The sequence below is a fragment of the Moschus berezovskii genome, chromosome 9 (genome assembly GCF_049115385.1).
Source record: "Moschus berezovskii isolate FMDL1 chromosome 9, NW_MosBer_1.0, whole genome shotgun sequence".
NCBI classification, from domain to species: Eukaryota; Metazoa; Chordata; class Mammalia; order Artiodactyla; family Moschidae; genus Moschus; species Moschus berezovskii.
The window spans coordinates 106,053,852-106,073,676 of record NC_142468.1 but is presented as its reverse complement, the minus strand read 5'-3'; the positions used below and the strand labels follow the sequence as shown (position 1 = coordinate 106,073,676).

General features: G+C 37.9%; 2 pseudogenes; both read right to left on the bottom strand.

The window, feature by feature from the left end:
• Positions 1-6,754: 6,754 nt before the first annotated feature.
• On the bottom strand, positions 6,755-7,719 carry LOC148776968 (olfactory receptor 4K5-like; annotated as a pseudogene).
• A 10,634-nt stretch (positions 7,720-18,353) lies between these two features.
• Positions 18,354-19,350, bottom strand: LOC148776967 (olfactory receptor 4K15-like; annotated as a pseudogene).
• Between the last annotated feature and the right edge of the window lie 475 nt (positions 19,351-19,825).

The following is a 19,825-nucleotide window of genomic DNA, read 5'->3' as shown; positions in this document are numbered from 1 at the left end:
GAAGAGGAGGAAGGGAAAGCATAGTGGTTAATAACCTGTAGTCAGTGGTATTTATTCAATATTTAAAGATCGTCTCATCTTTTAAAAAAGTATTTCTGAAATATCCAAATTTTCTACAAAGTATCTAATAGATGATAAGATTTGTCATTTCACTTTTCAAAATACAGGAAACAACTACAAAATCTTTTCCACCCTAGTTTCCTATGATTTCTTAATCCAAGTAGAATAGACTAGGGTCAATGCTATATCTCATTTTCTTCTTAATTTTTAAGGTAGTACCCATTAGTAAAAAAAAAAAAGAACAACTAACTTTTGTCACTTTTCAGCTGCGTGACTGCCTATAGAAGGTAGAACTAGATTATTTCCAAGGCTATTTTCATCTCTAAAATTCTAAGTTCAGAGGCAGTTATGTTATGAAAATATGTGGAGTTTATAAAAGTCACTCACAATTCCTTGGGCTAGGCACAGAGCACCAGAAAGTTATTAATGAATCATACACCTTTTCATTCTCAATGTACTTCAGAAGAAATGCTTTCGAAATGCAAAGTACGCTATAGGAGAATTTCCTCATTCTTGGTGTAAAACCAAGTTTGAGACACAGAAGTTGATGTTAAATCCATAGCCATTTCTAAATTATGTTAATAGATCTCCAAAACCATAACATGCATAAATTTGTTTTCATTATTTTGTCTTACAATAGCTAATTACCTGTTTGCCTAACAGCAGAGCAAAAGCAGTAAAGAATACCCTTACTGGCCATTATATAGTTACACCTTCTTCATTCTAGGCAAATTGTGATAGCAAATAATCGTTTTAACAAATGGCCAATTATCTTCTGAATAGAAAGCATAAAAATGGCATATAAGGGACAGATAATGGTTATATCATACTTCCTTTTGTTTATCAACTATTAATCCTATTATTATCAACTTGGCTGCCCTTCATATTAAAAATATTTTCAATATACTCTTGACTTGATGCATTTAAACTTGTCCCTGAACTGAGCTGTGCAAAAGCATACCCCTCAGTTCTTGTCCTGAAGTAGTGAAGGCTCTGCTCCTCTTGTCCTAGACTATACAATTACAATATCTAAGGTAATGCAATATAAAGCTTTCCATCCTCAATCCAGGAAACTGATTTCTTTGGGGAAGTGAGAAATCACCCTTTAGAGATCTGATGTCATCCAACAGTGGGAGTAATCATGTTTTACAAAATAATTTTTCCAGGAGTGGAAAAGAAAGGAAAAAGGTTTATTACCAACGAGTTGGTGTGTATGAAAGCAAAAGATAATTTATCTCTGATTCCTAGTCAGCAAAGTAATTTTTCAATTCCTAACTTTCTGTCGAGCGACTGAACTGAACTGAACTGAACTGAACACAATCATCAGTCCAGTTCAGTTCAGTTGCAGTCATGTCTGACTCTTTGTGACCCCATGGATTGCAGCACGCCTGGCTTCCCTGTCCATCACAAACTCCTGGAGCCTGTTCAAACTCAGGTTCATCAACTCGGTGATGCCATCCAACCATCTCATCCTCTGTCATCCCCTTCTCTTCCTGCCTTCAGTCTTTCTCAGCATCAGGGATCAGGATCTTTTTCCAGTGAGTCAGTTCTTCACATCAGGTGGCCAAAGTTTTGGAGTTTCATCTTCAACATCCGTTCTTCCAATGAATATTCAGGACTGATTTCCTTTAGCATTGACTGGTCTGATCTCTTTGCTCTCCAAGAAACTCTTAAGAGTATTCTCCAACATCACAGTTCAAAAGCATCAATTCTTCGGCACTCAGCTTTCTTTATGGTGCACCTATCACATCTATACAAGACTACTGGGAAAACCATAGCTTTGGCTATATGGACCTTTGTTGTCAAAGTAATGTCTGCTTTTTAATATGTTGTCTAGGTTGGTCATAGCTTTTCTTCCAAGGAGCAAGCATCTTTTAATTTCATGGCTGCAGTCACCATCTGCACTAATTTTGAAGCCCAAGAAAACAATCATACTGTCTTACAAATGATCACCCAGCCTCAGAGTGGTTTCCTCCAATCACAAGGAGCCCACTATTTCACAGGACACTTAGTCTATTGTTAGAGTGCTTAACTGGTTCTACCATCTGTAGTTTAATAAAGAAAACCTACTCCCACTTAAACATAATATCTCTTCAAATATTTTAAGGCACCCTCATATCTTCTACCGGAGAAGGCAATGGCAAGCCACTCCAGTGTTCTTGCCTGGAGAATCCCAGGGACGGGGGAGCCTGGTGGGCTTCCGTCTATGGGGTCGCACAGAGTCGGACACGACTGAAGTGACTTAGCAGTAGCATATCTTCTACATGAAAAATCTATTTCTCTCCCAAAATATTTCAACTGTCTGTGAAATGAAAATATCTCCTGTCATATCAATAAATAAGAAATGTTGAGTCATCAGCGATTTCTGGGCTCCAAATGTGGATGAGGGCCCCCAAAACAGAGCAGAATGCCTGTGATCCAGCAGATGCCACCATCCTACCCCGTATGACAATCGCTGAAGAGCTGGGGGGATGCCAGAAATAGCCATTTGCCACACCTGCCACTCCATATGGTGAACAAGGAATTAAAGATGTAAACAACCTAGAAACAGAATTTGTCCCTAGATAGCTGAGATGCATATGAAAGCAATGAATTCAGTGAGCCTGAGCCTTGCATCTTCCCATGATATCTGGTTTTCCTTACTACTTAACAATAGTCTTTGATGTTCAGACTGCTTACCCACTTTGCCGCAAACTTGTATATAGCCTGATTCCTTCTCCTGCCTCTTTGGAGAAGTTATCTCAGAGCTACTGAGATGCTGTCTCCCAGGCTTGGAGTCCTAAACATTCCCACCAAATAAAATAATTCTCTACTTTGAGTTTGTGACTATATTTTTTAGTGGACAAGTCTTTTCAACTGTATTTTATATAATACATTGTCTAGATTTCCAAAGGTTGTGATGTAGATGTAGGTTTTAAATGGTCATCTTTAAAGAACGAGATTGAAATAGATTTCTCCTATCACTTTGCATGTGTATATGCTAAGTGTGTGTGTGTACTCAAACGCGAGTAAAATGTGCACATGCCTAAGGACACAAGAACAATGGCATGTACTGCAGCACTGATTGAAAGAGATCGGTACTGGAAACAACCCAAGTATCCATGAATTTGAGAGTAAAGACGTATAATGTTTTAGTGTGGTGGAATACATTCAATGATTAAATTATTACACTATTTTTATAGATGAATATGTGTAAGATTAAGAACCTGACAAGGGAAATATAAGATTGGTAAAATTATCAAGCACACATTTCTACAAACCAAACATATGGACACACCATATATGGACACACATTGACTAATATTAAAATGCACAACATGAAAGTTGTGAGTTACATTTTATTCAGGGACCTTACTGAAGACTATAGCCCAGGAGCGCTTTGCTTAGTTGCTCAGCCGAGTCCAACTCTTTGCGACTTCATGGACTGTAGCCCACCAGGCACCTCTGTCCATGGGGATTTTCCAGGGAAGAATACTGGAGTGGGTTGCTATGCACTCCTCCAGGGAATCTCACCAACCCAGGAATCGAACCACAAGCTCCGGCATTGCAGGCGGATTCTTTACCATCGGAGCCACCAGAAAAGCATGGAGAACAGCCCAGGAGACAGTGTCTCAAAGAGCTCTGAGGAATTGTCTGAAGAAGTGAGGGAGGAGCCAGAGTACAAATTTCTTTTGCTGAGAAAAACATGTGGTCAAACAAAATAGCAGATTACTGCTAATTACAAAGGAACAGACATATCAAATTAATGCTTTTAGTGCTTTTCTATGTGTGGAAAAATACAAGAAGCTGAGGTCATTGAAAACTGTCCTTCAAAGGGCATCTTGGCCATCTAGAGGTAGCATCCACAGCATCGCGTGCTGCCAGTGCTTCTCCATTCCGAGCCTCTCAGGCGCGCTGGCAGTAGGTGACTGCAGTGGTGAAGGTTTGATCCTTTCAGAGCTGATACAAAAGGCAACAATTTTTTTCTTTATACTAGGTTCTTATAATAGTAACTTTGCGCTTTGAATGGTCAGAATTAGTTTCTTTCGCTTGCAGGAAAAGAAAAAATGATTATCGTTAAAATAGCTGTAGGGAAGCACAATTTGCTACCCCAAAATATTCCTTTGGCATGAGAATTATTTTGAGATGAAGACAAGTAAGATGCAAAGACTCAGGAAGAAACTTTGATATTCCCTTTAACTGCCTCAAGAATGTAGACAGGATCTGTTTTAGGAAGGGAGCTTGATGGGCTTCCCAGCTGGTGGTAAATAATCCGCCTGCCAATGCAGAGACAGGTTTCCATTGTTGGGTTGGGAAGGATGGGTTCCATTCCTGGGTTGGAAAGATCCCCGGGAGAAGGGCACAGCAACCCACTCCAGTATTCTTGCCTGGAAAATCTCATGGACAGAGGAGCCTGGTGGGCTAGAGCCCATAGGGTTGCAAAGTCAGACACGACTGAAGTGACTTATCGCAACACACTGTCACCTTGATAGCTATAATATGAACTAGGTGTATAGCCGGGATGAACACAGCAAAGTCTGTTTGTTAAGATTCTTCTCAGTGTCCCATTGTCTCTGCACAGCTCAGCAAATATTCGTTTACCAAACATTTGCTTTTGTATTTCCATGTAAATTGCCTTCCTCTCACCATACCTCTATCCCCAACATCCTCTTTTCTCTTTAGCTGCAGGCAGTATTTAGGTGAAGGTTTTAGCCATTTTGGTGAGTTACCCAGGTTTCCAGGTCTCTCACATGTATGTATGTTACTAAATTTTGTTTGATTTTCTCCTGCTAAACTGTTAACTGATATAGCTTCTTTGTCAAGAAATAGACAAAGAAAGGACTTCCCGACATTAAAAATGGTTCACATCAAAAATACACATATTTTTTTAAAAAAGGAAATGAGCTAAGGAAAAAATATGTGTGTGCTAAGTCATTCCAGTAGTGTCCAACTCTTTGCAACCCTATGACCTGTAGCTCACCAAGCTCCTCTGTCCATGGGATTCTCCAGGCAAGAATATTGGAGTGGGTTGCCATGCCCTCCTTCAGAAAGGAAAAATATACTTTTTATTAAAGGAATACTTGTAATTTTCTTCTAACCTTTCTTATTACCTTTTCTGATGAAAGGAATCACCAGACATAATTGTTACCATTGCTCTTTTTCTTGGCACACATTGGCTGGAAATTCTTCTAACTTATCTGAAATCGTATCCACTGCTAAGAAAGTTGTGAACTTCATCAACATTTAAAGGTAGGACTTTGAATTTGCAGCTCGTAAAGAGATTACATAAAGAATTAAGAACAAAATGTGTTTTTCTCTACTACAAGAAAAATTGCTGGCTTTCCAGACATTCTTTAAAAAAACTTAGTTGAGATATAGATAGCACTTTATATCTCCTTGAGCGAGACCTTGCAAAGATACTTTGTTCATTTACATACAATGTAAGTGAGGCCATGTGGAAAAATTCAAAATTTGGAGTCCTCTGACAGGAACATTTCTTCCTCTGTGAAATTAACTCTGGGAATTCAGACTCCATTTCTTAATATTTAGCATTTTATTTCAAGAAGTTCATTAAGATACAAATTTAAGATTAATTCAATGTTATATATGGCATAGAGATTTCAATGTCAAAAATTACCTACCAAATCAATTTACCCAAACTAAAAACCAATGCCTTCACATTACAATGTATAACTGAACAATAAAGTGCCACAATAAATAAAAAAAGCAAACAATAAAGTGCAAAATTAGAGTTTTCATTCTTAGCATAAAAGAGAGACTAATATTTCCATAATCTATTTGCCTTGTATGAATTGAGAGATTTGGGAAAGTAAAATTAGAAGGTCTAATCAACAGTAATAATTTTCCTAACTGTCTCCAGAGTCCAGGGTAGAGAACCATTTGTGGGGTCCTGATTGCTAACCAGGATGTATGTTTAACATTGATCATTATAACAAAGAACTTTGTATTTGGCCCACATACAAAGAGTGCTGCACAGCTCCTTATAGAACAGACTGAAAAGTCAGTGTTGAATTGGTCGGCTTTAAAGATTCTCCTGTCTTCTACAACTAGTAATTTCAGAGGAAACTGGCATTTCCTTAACTGATCAGAGAAAGCCCACTAAATATTTGAAAAGTAAACTTCCAGTTATATTTAGTTCCATACTTTAAAGCACTCTTAATTATTGGAAAATAATATGGGATAGGTATAATTGATATTGGAGGAGAAATCTCTTAACTGAAGAATCTTCACTTAATTTTATGCACTTATCTTAAATCAGTGAAGCTGCTGTCCTCTGGATGGGAAAATTCAGTTTCAGATTCTTGAACACTATTTGCCTATATTGATTCTTAGGCATGTAAATTAGGAAACTCATAAGATTTTTAAAATGTCTAAAGTTATCCCCACCAAAGAATCAGCTACTCATTCTTTTTTCCCATCCTATTTATATTTACCTATAACTAAAGCATCTATGCTGTCTATATACAACCATCCCATAACTTATCTCCAGAACCAGTAGTCATGATTTTTTTTTTTCATATTCTTGGATATGTAACTTTTGCTAAAATGATATCAGGGAAAAAACTTAATATCCACTAAATATCTCTAAATCATCTTCTTCATTACTTTCACCACAGTTAAGATATACCACGCAAGCATGTTGAAAATATTTATAAACAGACTGTTGATTTGTGGAATTTGAATGAATTTGGTCTTAATAAAGGGAATTCTTCACTATTACTGGCATTTCAGAAATTTTCTTGGGCCTCAAATAATGGGTCATAATTTTCCTCAAGGCAGTCTTCATATCTTTGTTCCTTAAATAATAGGGTTTAGAATGGGAGTGAAAATGGTATAAAATATGGCAAGAACTTTATCCACAGGGTACGTGGTAAAGGGCCACACATAGATGAATATGCAAGGTCCAAAGAATACTATTACTACAGTAATATGGGCAGCCAGAGTAGAAAATGCTTTGGCCATTGCAGCAGCAGACTTAAACCAGACAGTGATGAGAATAATGATGTAAGAGCTGACCAAGAGTGAGCAAGTGCTTAAGGAAAGGATTCCACTATTGACTACAATCAGGATTTCAATGATGTAAGAGTCCAGGCAGGCAAGTTTGGTCACTCGAGGGAGGTCACAAAAAAAGCTGCCTACTACATTGGGCCCACAAAAAGGCAGATTCACAGTAAATGACAACTGGCTTAGTGTGTGCACCAAGCCCACAGCCCAGGAGATCATTACCGGAGCAGCGCACGTCCTTCGGCTCATGGTGACGACATAGTGCAGGGGTTTGCATATGGCTACGTATCTGTCGTAGGCCATGGAGACAAGTAGCGCCATCTCCCCTCCAGTGAAGAGGTGAGTGAAGAAAATCTGAGCTATGCAGCCACTGAAGGAGATGGTCTTGTGTTCACTCAGAAAATCAGCAATCATCTTAGGAGTAGCAAAGGAAGCCTGACAGATGTCCACAAAGGGAAGGTTTCCCAAGAGAAAGTACATGGGAGAGTGCAGGCTGTTGTCAGAAGTCACTGTGAGGATAATGAGAAGGTTTCCCAGCACAATGACCACATATAACACAGAGAAGAAAACAAAAAAGAAAATCTGGATCTCCTGAGAACTAGAGAGTCCCAGTAACACAAACTCAGACACCACCGATGAATTGACCTTATCCATGGATCCAGACTGCAGACTTGCTCTGAAACAATCCTGAAGAAGGGAAATTGGGGGAATCAGAATTACAAACTATAACACTTTTAATGTAAAGGATTCTGAGATACCAGATATAATGCATATTTGCTGAATGAAAAATTTTGAAGAGACCATGATAATATATCTGAAGAATCAGAAGGAGCTTATGAGAATGTCCAAATAATTTTACCAGTCTCATTAGAATCCCTTGAGTTTTGGGATAGTCTTAATAATCTTTCACACAGTAGTAAAGAAGCTCATTCATGACCTAACTTATCATGATCACAATGTAAACAAAACTTTACTACTATTGCAGGAATAATAACAATTTAAACAGTTCCTACTAAGGAGATACTGTTGAATATATATTTTCCAAGTCTATAGTTGCAACCTAGACTGTCAATTACTCTTTTGCATAATTTCTTAAAATACATATTATAACTTTATCTTAATTATCTAAAACTCATCTTTGCTTAATAATTTAAAAACAAAACCTAAATTTTCCATTATGTTTGCCTATAAAGATTAGACTTAGAATAATTTATGATCCCCTTGCCTAGGGTCCTCCATGAGATTATTAAGACAACTTCATAATTAAAGACTAGTTGTTTCAGCATAGAGAAATAAAAAATAATTGAATTATAAATGTCCCATGCTCCTTTAAATATATTTTATTTGGAATCAGAATAATCCTGAGAGTTATTTCAAACTTGCATTTCATTTCTTCCCTGTAATAATATAGCCCTGCTATATAAATCCAATTCCATTGAACTGAAAAAAAAAAAAACTTTTCAGGAAGCTCTATTTATAGCTGTATTTGTTCTCACAATTAACCATTGATCACATTTATAGTAATGAACCTTAGAGTGAGAAGTGATCTTACCCCCATGTAAGAGCATATATGTGTTCAACTGCCTATTTCATATAAGAAGTTAAAGTCTCACTCTGTCTCTGGGATATCGTCCTAGACTCTCAATCCCACCCTCTCTAGCTTTATTGAAAATAACTGATGAGTAAAACATAGTTAAGGTATACAGTGTGATATTTTGGTACTTGTATACACTGTGAAATTATTACCACAATCAAGCTAATATTAACATCAATTATCCCACGTAGTTATATTTTCATTTGTAAAACAATTAAAATCCAGGCCCGCAGCAAACTTTAAATTTATAATGCATTACTACTAACTATAGTCACCATGCTGTATGTTAGATCTCCAGAATTTATTCATCCTACATATCTGAAACTCTATACTTTTTGATCAATGCTCATTTAGATCCAGATGCAATCACAATCCACGCAGGGAAGCCCTCAAGTAGAAAATCATTTCCTATATTTTTATTGGAAGAATGTTCCGAGAAACATTTCAACTTATCCACGTTTTGTATATACATTATTGTGGACTTCTGGAGTCGAACTATTAAGAGAATCCATCTTAAAAAATTAAAAATTAAATGAATGTGTTAGTGACAACAGTGTTTATAACAGTATGTAATTGACAGTATTCTGAAATATACCATACATTATTTTATTACCTTTTCCATGTGGACTCACTTTCTTTCTGTTTCCCCATCTCTAAAGTTGTTCTTGCTCAAGTTTATGAACTTATACATAAAATTATGAACTCTACCTAGTGAAAATGTTTATTGTATGAATACAATGTGTATAAAGGGGTTCCCAGGTGCTGCTAGTGCTAAAGAACCTGCCTGCCAATGCATGAGACACGAGACACGGGTTTGATCCCTGGGTCAAGAAGATCCCCTGGAGGAATTAGTAATATTCCATTATATGGGCTTCCTGGTGGCTACTGGTAAAGAACCCGCCTGCCAATGCAGGAGATGGAGGCTCAATCCCTGGGTTGGGAAGATACCCTGGAGAAGGAAATCACAACCCAGTCCAATATTCTTGCCTGGGAAATCCCATGGACAGAGGAGCCTGGCGGCCTGTGATCCATAGGGTCACAAAGAGCTGGACTTGACTGGCAACTGAGCACACAGCACAGTGTGTATCGATTATGAGAATAAGGTGCATTTCTGACTCACAACTTTTCTCCTCAATTCAACTGTTTCCCCTTCCAGGATTTTTCATTGTGTAACTGTCACTGTTATTCTTCCAGGCTGTAAACCTGGAAGATCCCCTGGAGAAGGAAATGGTAACCCACTCCAGTATTCTTGCCTGGAGAATCCCATGGACGGAGAAGCCTGGTAGGGTACAGTCCACGGGGTCGCAAACAGTCGGACACGACTGAGCGACTGAACGGAACGGAACTGTCACTGTTATTCTTCCAGGCTGTAAACCTTACTTTTTCCTCTCTCTTCCACTTGTAACATCTCATTACTCGTTAAAGTGAAAAAATAAATTTTAAATTCTTTACCTTGACAACCAAGTATACATGGTTTCGTCTGGTTTTATCTACACTGCTCTCTAGCAAAGACACACTCAATCATTTATTAAGCTGGTAAACACTACCTATTCATTTTTTCCTATCTTTCACAAATAGATGGTCTATTCCAATGCAAATGTCATCTCCTCAAAAAGTCTTCACAGAGCTTAAGCTGAAATTTCTCACCTCCTAATTTTGTTGAGGTGCTTTACTTACATGTATATCATTGCTCTTTTAAGGTAAGAGTTTGTGGGTAGCTAACATTTCCCACCACATGGAGTGATGCTTGAACACTTGTGCATCGTATGTACAGCTCACAGGATATAGTGCAGATATTCTGCATGGAATAGACTTTCCATAAACGCACTTAGTGCTGACTGAAATATATTCCACTTCATATCTATCATTTGCTTAGTATTTCTATCTTCTAATCTCCCTGTGCTCAGAGGCCTTCCCAGTAAATTGTCTGCAAAGCATAAACTGCCTACATAAACTTCATCTCCACAAGGAACAAAAACACTTCATCTCATTAATAATACACGCTCATACTTGAGTTGTTAAAACCAGTGCCCATAATCAAACCAACAAATTCAAAGGGAATAAAATAATCCCTTTGGATTGCAGCATAGAGAAAATTACTTATTTTTTGTATTGGAAATAAACAGCAGTCTGTTTACCAAGCTTTTAAAAAGTGATAAAAAATAATGAGAATCTTAACAAGAAATTTGCACAGTATTTCTATAGGTTTAAATAAATCTTGTAAAACCCACTTTTACAGAGTGTAAAGTAAATCATTGATGCAAAGATATACAACCACAAAACTATAAGCTGAATTTGGTATTAACATTTCCACAATTTTTTTAATAGTTTTCCTTCATAGGCCTGTATCCACAAAGAAATATATAGCCTTGATTTTCATGTTTATTTATTCAGGTGCTAGGTAAGCGTGGCATAATGGATTTTATAAGGTACAATTGGAGTTTGTCATAATCTGCCCAAGAATACTTCACCTTCTTACATAATTTCTCAGAAATTCCTCCAAACCTGCTAAAACACACGAACATTCTCATCTTGACTCATTTTCTATTACTTCTAATACATTTTCCTCCCATCTGTGGATTCTCTTTGAGGCACAATGTAATAATGCAATACATACCTGGACACAATCTATTTTTTAAAATGTACATTTTTGTTAGACATAACTACCTGATATAAGACATATCAGAGATGTAAATTGAACTCTTCAATTTTCTATTATGGGATTAACTTTTTCCACCTGGTTATAGATGACTTTTTCTCCTGTCAAATTGGAATAGTGGATGGTTTTATCTAAGTGACCAACTGAAGCTTTGGAGATGTAGCAATAGATAGCAAAGGTTCATCTTCCAATGGGTATTATTAATACTTTCCACTACATATTCCCTTTGGAACAAAGTAAATTGTATCCCACACTGCTGACAATTACAATGAGGGCCATAGAATCACAGGAGAAAAAGGGAGGGTCTTTCAGCCTTTGGGCAGTATACAGAGAAGAGGACAAAGAATAAGAACTTAAAGGATGTAGATTCTTGTTCCCAACTCTATTAATAACTAAGAATAAGTTATTAGGTAAAACATTTAACTCTGAGCCTCAGTTTACCCTTCTGTAAAACTATTTTAACATTTCAAGTATACTCAAAGAGAACTGTTAAATGTCTTTGTATAGTGTTCAACTTTGCCATATTTTAATGTTTTGCTATATTTCCTTCATCTTTATTAGTAATAAAACACTGTGAAAGGTAGCAAAATATACCACCCTGAAATATGCCACTTTGGCTTAAGAATCATTTTAATCTCAGGACACTTGAGAAGAAGCAGATATAAGCAAAGTTTTCTGTCCTCCCTATCTGCCTAAATCCAGGACATACATTTGTGTGGGTGTTCCCTTCTCCTTTCTACCAGGAAGGTCAGAAGTTAATCAGAGACAACTCTAGATCCTTACCAGCTGAGATGACACCAAGGAATCTACATAACAAACCTCACTAACCTTATTTAAAGCAGTCTGTTTAGCTCGCTTGTTTATAAATTGCTCTGACGGGTACCTGTTATACATTCTATTTGAGCAAAGACTTGAAGGGATTGGAATCATAAATATGTATATTCCTTGTTGGATGGGTTTCCACATGTTTTCCACAAATTTAGCCTCTGTTTATCCTTAGCTTAAAGGGAAACCAGTCTGCTCTTTATTTTGCACCCTCACTGTACTTGGCTTTTAACTCTTCAGAGAACCCAACCTCACTATCTGCCTACATGCCTGGAGAAATATTTGTACTTAGGGGCTAACCAGCCATATTCTTTTGGGTAAAACACAATTCCTGAATCTCAGTTTCTCCATTTGTGTGTGGGAATGATGGTGAATCACTGGGCCTCATTCTCTACCTAAAAGCTAGTACACATTTCTTCTAAGGTTACTAAAATAAAAGCACAATAAAAATCATGTGATGAGCATGACATCTTTAATGATAAGAGAGACTCAACCCACATTTTTTTTTGACAGGAAAGAAAAAATGAAGATGGGGGAACAACACCTCCTCAGGTCCAGTGGGGATAGAAGTCTGGATTCTCAATACCCAAGGATAAGTGAGGAGCTTCTAGTCATTGCTGGGTGGGAGAGAGTTCTGGCTCCTCCTGAGGTCTCCTTCAATACTACCTGGCTGGGAGGGATTGGAGGCTGATGCTGCTACCCACTTACACCAAGGGAGGAGGAACTGATTATAGTCTGACACAGATGAGAGCTCTGGCTCTTCTGACACCATCTCAGGAGGTGGGGGGATTTGGGTTCATTTTTACAGTTTGGCCAGGGATAGGAGTCTAAGCTATCCATTGGCCTTTGCTAGTGTGAAGTGGGATGAAAGATTTTTTGGTATGGTGTTTGGCTGGAGTAGAGAAATTATTTTGGAAGTTTTCTGTCTTGCCAGCTGCCTTCTTGGTTCTTCAGCTTGAATGAACAAGATTTTGTTAGGATTTGTTTTTTTCTTTTCTCATTAGAGTTCCTGAGTTGTTGGCTTTTTAAGTTATATAATGTCATTCCTTGGGCCCCTATCCAGTCTCCCTTCTTATAATGTTCATTTTGTAGATTATGTCCACTATTATAATTGTATTTAGCAGGAGGACTATGGAAAATTATGTCTACACTTTTTACCCTAAGCAGAAGTCACCTGCTTTTACTTTATGATGGTAATATTTTCTCCTTTTTATTTGCTATATATATTTAGTCATTTTGAACATATTTCTTATATATCTAATAGATTTACTACTGATTTGAGGGGGAGGTTAATCTATTTTGTCTGCTGACTCTTGTTTACTGGGGATATGTTCCTCGTGTTTTGTGAGTTTGACTGTGAACTCAAACTCAGCAGGACTTCAGTTCAGTCCAGTCGCTCAGTCATGTTTGACTCTTTGCGACCCCATGAACCGCAGCACGCCAGGCGTCCCTGTCCATCACCAACTCCTGAAGCTTGCTCAAACTCATGTCCATTGAGTCGGTTATGCCATCCAACCATCTCATCCTCTGTTGTCCCCTTCTCCTCCTGCCCTCAACCTTTCCCAGCATCAGGGTCTGTTCCAGTGAGTCAGCTCTTCGCATCAGGTGGGCAAAGTATTGGACTTTCAGCTTCAACATCAGTCCTTCCAATGAACACCCAGGACTGATCTCCTTTAGGATAATGAACTCGTTGGATCTCCTTGCAGTCCAAGGGACTCTCAAGAGTCTTCTCTAACATCACAGTTCAAAAGCATCAATTCTTCTGCGTTCCGAAGCAGGACTTCATGTGTCTAAATCCATATGATCCTTCAGAAACAATTTTGTTTTTGCTTTTCCAAAAGCCACCCAAACTTCATTGTCTCTTTGAGTTCTCAATACTGAGTACTGTGCTGTGCTCAGTTGTGTCCGACTCTTTGCCACCCCATGAACAGTAGCCTGCCAGGCTCCTCTGTCCATGGGATTCTTCAGGAAGAATACTGGTGGAGGTTGCCACTTCCTCCTCCAGGGGATCCTCCTGACCCAGAGATAGAACTCATGTCTCCTTCATGTCCTGCATTGGCAGGCAGATTCTTCACCATTGCCCACCAGGGAAGCCCCTGAGTTCTCAATATCATATGTGATTTTATCAGGTAATTGTGTTCAAAATATACATAGCATATAAATTCAAACTCTAAACTTATATGTAGGTAATCCTACTATTGTAATTTCCAAGAGGAAGCCTTTTTATATCCATAAGTTCAGAGTGAAAACAGATATTTTGGTCTTTTCCTTGTGCTACTTAGTTTTCTCTGCTAGTCCATACTTTCACTGAAGTTCCCAGACCCAAACAGTCCTGCACAAACAAAATTTACCCCTGATAGCCAAGCACTGCCCATCATTTTCATGACCTACACTCACTTTCCATCAACATCCCCCTCCCAAAACTTCCACTATTTCAGATACTATGATGTCCTTCATTTCTGTTAAATAATACCAAAAACTCAAAAGTATTTTTATTATTTAAGTTTCAACAGTGTTGCCAATAGAGGTGTAAGCTTGGTTTTCTAATTCATAGATATTTTGTAAGGATGGAATGAGATGATATATAAAAGTACAATTTATAAACTTTATGTGATCATTGAATGTATGTTTTGCTTTATCATTCCCATTGTTGTATTACACACACCTAATTAGGTTATTATCTTTTAAGTCTGTGTTTCACAGAAGAATCAACAAAACCTTACAGAATGGTAAATTTATGGAGGAAAAATGAGTCTAAAACTGCTTAAAATATAATTGGCATTAAATCCTATTCCATACAATTATTTCTTCTATATATGGTATATCAAGAGCATAATTTGCCTTTGGTCATGGACTTTCTTTTAAAGACCAGAAGTCAGAAGTTAAATTCAGTATTATAACTTTCAAGTCATGTAATACTAAAACTCAAGTCACAAAACTGGGTGAATTTATTTTTCATAAAATTCTTGTCAGTAGCTACCATGAATCATGAGTCTTTATCAGCATGAGTTCCACAGGCCTACATGAGGATGAAAAGGTGCTCTTGCAAATTACCTTGGGCCAGAGACTGGAGGTAATTTGTTGGTTGGTCCCACCAGGTGAGATTCTCGTGAATCAGGCACTGATAGCAGAAATCCTAAGAACAGACAGCATGGAATTGATGAGCATATCCCACCCCAGAAACTAGGCTGCCTAGTTTCTGGCATGGACCCAATCAGGTCTCCTTTCAGAACCTGCAGTTGCCCTGTCTTGTGACTTCTGATTACACATGGGGTTGTTTCCACACTCATACCTGTGACTGAATTGAACAGCTGATTGCCTCACTCTACCTTATTTTACCTGATGAGGTCAAGCAAAGGTGTATTAACTTCAAGAAAAAAAAAAGAAGTTAAATTTACTTGAATCATTTCTTCTTCTTGCCAATTATGAGTGTGTTCAACTAAATTAATTTGTATGACACTCACTCTCAGTTTTCTAACTGGTGAAAGAAGGTTACATTATGAGTAAAAATTGAATATTAAATTTAAGTTCGAAAATGTAACCTTCTTTTGAAAATTCAAAATAATGATTTTATACTTTTAGAGAGCCTTAAAATATGTATTCTCAATTATGTTTTATTGGTCAACGTAAATTAAGAGGGCATGACATGGAGATAGGGAGGAGAATACATCGAGCAAAGTCACACATTTAACACTATCAGAAAAAAGTCCTCTCTTTATATATGGAGAGATGTCTGTTTTTGTATGTACTCTTTGAATCCCCAACTTAAAGTGTCAATTCTGAACTTTGATTTAATACACTGAAATATGTAAACATTACTTGTGGAGTCACATTTTAGTATTTGTAACATCGTTAAAGTAAATATGCAAATCTATTTGGTTTCTGAGTTCAGATGAGTTCTGCAACATAACCTATGTGCTCTTTGACCTCTAAGTTTGATTCTTTTGCAATGAGACTTTAGATTGCAAGAAATAATCTGCCAAAAAATTTATCTCAGTGTAATTAGTTCCTTAGTTCAGATAAATATAGCTAGAATAGCAAGGAATACAGTTGTTTGTGTTTGTATACATATATGAAGAAAGAAGAGACAGGGAATGAGGTCTACAATCAGAAGGACTTATTCTGTCAACTAAAATGGTGAGAACTGTGCCAAGTTTTCCTCATCTGTAAAATTTATGACAATAGTGATACCAGATAAAATGATGACTAGAAAATAACTGTAAATTAATTACTATCCTAAAACTTGAAAATACCATTTACATATTATACTTATTGGTATTTTGTACATCTCCATATTTACCAAGTAGATTGGAAGAAGCTTGAATTTGATCACTTTTTTTTTTAGGAAAAGAAGACTTTTATTGACGTATAGTTGATTCATAATATTATATTAGCTTCAGGAGTACAGCATACTGATTCAGTATTTTTACAGTTTATATCCCATTAGAAGTTATTACAGGATAATGGCTATAATACTCTGTACTATACAGTGCATCCTTGTTGTATATCTCTTTTATACACAGTCATTTCTGTATTTTTGGCTTCCCTGGTGGCTCAGACACCCTGCAATGCTGGAGACCTGGGTTGGATCCCTGGGTTGGGAAGATACCCTGGAGAAGGAAATGGCAACCCACTCCAATACTCTTGTCTGGAAAATTCCATGGATGGAGAAGCCTGGTAGGCTACAGTCCATGGAGTTGCAAAGAGTTGGACGCGACTGAACGACTTCACTTTCACACAGTCATTTGTATCTCTTAATTCCAGACCCCTAACAGGACCCTTTCCCATTTCTTCTCCCCACTCGTAATCACTAGTTTGCTTTCTATATCTGTGAGTGTGTTTCTGTTTTACTGTATGCCTTCATTTGTTTACTTTTTAAATACTGCACATAAATGATATCATAGTGTATTTGTTTTTCTGTGTCTAAGTTAAAGTTATTTTACTAAATGTAATATTCTCTAGGTCCATCCACATTGCTGCAAAAGACAGAATTTCATTCTTTTATATGGCTGAGTAATATTCCATTGCTTTATATATATATATATATATATATAAAACATCTTTTTTATTCATTTATCTATTGATGGACACTTGGGTTACTTCTAATAATGGCTATTGTAAACAGGGTTACTATGAATATCAAGGTGTGTATATCTTTTTGAATTAGTCCTTTCATTTTTTCCAGATGTGTGTGTGTGTGTGTGTGTACAGTGGAATTGCTAAATCATATGGAAGTTCTATTTTTAGTTTTTTTTTTAATACTGTTTTTTACTGCACCAATTTACATTTTCATCAATAATCTACAAGGGTCCCCTTAGAAAAAGAAGACTTTCAATATTATGGTTGGTGTCCATAGTGCTGCTGCTGCTGCTGCTGCTAAGTCACTTCAGTCGTGTCCGACTCTGTGCGACCCCATGGACTGTAGCCTACCAGGCTCCTCTGTCCATGGGATTTTCTAGGCAAGAGTACTGGAGTAGGTTGCCTTTACCTTCTCCATAGTAGGTTGCCTCAAAATGTGCCTCAGTGGCATACTGATTATTAAAGTTACTATCTTGATTCTTAAAGTTACTTAAGAAATGACCACTGCAAAAAGGACACTCTGACCCACATTTCTGTCTGCTGAAAGTATGAACTCTGTTATATGAGGGGTTGCACCCTCTATATCTGGAGGTAGAAAGACACATGTATCACCAAAGACAGGGAATTGGACCAAGAAGCCTACAGAAGCAAACCTTGTTACTTCTTTACTTTACTGTCCCAAGTGCAAACTCTGCTTAGATTCTTCACTAACTGGGCACCCAAATCCTAAGTTTCTTTGTCCTGTCAATTCCTCACAAATTTGTTTTTTGTTTGTTTGTTTTTTGTCTATAATGTATAAAAGCTGCCTACTTTGGCCTCTTATTAGGTTTCATCTCTGTGAGAGCTTCATGTGGATGAATTAAAATGTGTTTCTTTTTCCCCTGTTAATCTTTGTGTCAGTTTTTTTTACTAGTTTATCCACAAGACCTCACAAGGGTTAATAGGAAAAATACACCCCACCCCTTCCCAACATTATAAATAATTTTGCCATGAAATGTAATGTAATGTCACAAGCAAAAGACAAGGTGTCCTATTCTTCTATTATCTAAGATAGCTAGTTTGCTGTTCTATAAGAAAAAGATAGGAAAAGGAAGAAAATGTGTCCGATGGTATCTGAGACACAGCAGTAATTCACAGAAGAGGGCACACCGACCTGGCTATCATCACGGGCTGTGTTCGCCACAAAGGAGAACTGGAAGACCTCTGGGAACGCGCCTGTCGGTGCCCCAGTTTCTGCACTGCTGATATCACCTCCTTATTTCTCAAGGTGTAGATCAAGGGGTTTAAAAGAGGAGTGAAAACTGTATAAAATATTGAGAGGAGCTTATCCACTGGGGGACTGCTAAAGGCCAGGCGTAAATGAAGATGCAGGGCCTGAAGAGGAGGGTTACTACGGCGATGTGGGCAGTCAGGGTGGCCCTTGCCTTGGCCATGCCCGCTGAGGAACGCCGCCGCACAGTGCCCAGGATGACCGTGTAGGAGACCAGCAAGAGCCCAAAGGAGCACACGGCCATTAGAGCGCTGTCTGACAGCATCAGGACCTCCAGAGTGAAGGTGTTTGTGCAGGCAAGTGTGATAACCAGGGGAAGGTCACAGAGAAAACTGTCCACTCTGTTGGGGCCACAGAATGGGAGGTTTACTGTGAAGACCAACTGACCGACTGAGTGCAGAACCCCAGTGAGCCAGGAGCCCACCACGAGGCTGATGCGCTTGCGCACATTCATGATGGTGACATAATGCAGGGGCGACATATGGCCACGTATCTATCGTATGCCATGGCCACAAGGAGCATCATCTCACCACCGGCAAAGACATGCAGGAAGAATATCTGGGCCATGCAGCCTTCAAAGGAGATGGTCTTGTGCTCCACGACGAAGTCAGCAATCATTTTGGGGGAAGCAAAGGTGGACAGACAGACGTCAGTGAAGGAGAGGTTACTGAGTAGAAAGTACATGGCTGTGTGTAGGGAGGGTTCAGAGAAGATTGTGAGCACTATGAGCAGGTTCCCCAGCACAACAGATAAATAGAAAAGTGTAAAAAATGCAAAATAGAAAAGTTGTAGCTCTCGAGAACCTGAAAGACTGTGCAATACAAACTCAGTCACTCCTGAATTATTTTCTTGGTCCATGGTTTCAAATTTCTGAAACTGGGTCGGAAATGTTCCTGTAAAGTAAAATAGAAATATATCATAGGATTGGGAGAGAAAATGAGCAAGGCCAAGCTTGGTGTCAAATCCCTCTCAACATACTTACATTCCTTATTAGCACATTAAATACATGTTGTATGCAATCATTTATTTTTTAATGACTGGGTAACTTGGCGTTCATCTCTGCATTGGAGCATGATAGTTTTATTCTAAAAATAGAAGTTTACCAATCATCACAATTCCTGAAACAAGAAAGAAACTCTAGACTCATACTGACAGCTTTCAAATACTATGTCTTGTCATTTCTAGCAATATGACCTTGGGTATATTAATTAAACTCTCTGGGGTTCACTTTTTGCAACTGTAAACTGGAGAAAATAATAATGTATGACTCATAGGATTTTTATAAAGATTAAAAGAATTACAAGTGTCCCTTGCTTATTGAAAGTTTGCTTTA